Consider the following 1,316-nt stretch of genomic DNA (forward strand, 5'->3'; position numbering starts at 1 on the left):
ACTGGTGGGCTGCCCTATGGCTAGTGTCCTCCTTCCCTCCCTCCCACTCACTTTTAAAAAGTCTCCCTGCTGTAGAACCTGGGAAGATGTCATTTTTGTTTCTATTCTGTCTCGTTCTAGGCTTCAGAACCCTTTGTCCTTTTCTGGTCCAGAGCTGTCACTACTACTAAGTTAATGCCAGAGAATGACAATGTTTAGTCAACTCCACTGCCACCCAGGCCAAGTAGGGCTGTATCTTACTACACAGATAAAAGCCTATTCACCCTAACGAGCTCTAAGGAAGGAAAGCCTGGGATAATACTGAAGAATGCAATTTTAAAACTCTCTCTGAAGTCTAACTGATCTTTGCTTGGTACTTTTATTTTCTTTTATTCCTATCTTCATATAGCACAAATCTCTACCTCAAACCATATTAAATTCTAAAGATGTCTTTGTGAGAGAAAAAGCTTTGGAAAATGAGAAAAATCAAAACTCCACTGAGCTGGTCTTTTGATTTTTGGCTCAGAGGAGGTCAAGGAGCAACTTTCTTTGGTCGTCCTGAATCCAGGTTCATCTGACGCCAGTTGCCTCCACCATGCCACCTAAGTTCGACCCCAATGAGATCAAAGTTGTACACCTGAGGTGCACTGGTGGGGAAGTCAGTGCCACATCTGCCTTGGCCCCCAAGATCAGTCCCCTGGGTCTGTCTTCAAAAAAGTTTGGTGATGACATTGCCAAGGCAACTGGTGATTGGAAGGATCTGGGGATGACAGTGAAACCGACCATTCAGACAGACAGGCCCAGATTGAGGTGGTACCTTCTGCCTCTGCCCTGATCATCAAAGCCTTCAAGGAACCAAGAGATGGAAAGAAGCAGAAAAACATTAATCACAGTGGAAACATCTCTTTTGATGGGATTGTCAACATTACCCAACAGATGCAGCACTGATCTTTAGCTAGAGAACTCTCTGGAACCATTAAAGAGATCCTGGGGACTTCCCAGTCTGTGGGCTGCAATATTGATGGCTGCCACCCTCACGACATCATAGATGACATCAACAGTGGTGTGGTGGAATGCCCAGCGATTTAAGAACTACAAAGAAAAATGATTTAACAAAGGGTTATCTGACAAGCAAAAAACAAAAAACAAAACTCCACTGAGGCTGTAGACAAGGAACTTTGGAGCTGAACTCAGACCCATCACCTACCTTAGAGAATGCTGATCATTTTGGTTTTCTGAACCTAGATACCAGAGTGCTGAGTCTGGGGCACATTTTTAAGCAACTCATACCATGGAACGGTCTAGGAAAGAAGAGCCTGGAATATTGCTGATTAATG

The 1,316-nt window shown here is 44.1% G+C and overlaps 1 pseudogene; it reads left to right on the plus strand.

Annotated features, from left to right (window-relative positions):
• The first annotated feature begins 273 nt into the window (after positions 1 to 273).
• On the plus strand, positions 274 to 1,068 carry LOC105082262 (large ribosomal subunit protein uL11-like; annotated as a pseudogene).
• Positions 1,069 to 1,316: the final 248 nt, after the last annotated feature.

This window comes from Camelus bactrianus, chromosome 3 (genome assembly GCF_048773025.1).
Source record: "Camelus bactrianus isolate YW-2024 breed Bactrian camel chromosome 3, ASM4877302v1, whole genome shotgun sequence".
Taxonomy (NCBI): domain Eukaryota; kingdom Metazoa; phylum Chordata; class Mammalia; order Artiodactyla; family Camelidae; genus Camelus; species Camelus bactrianus.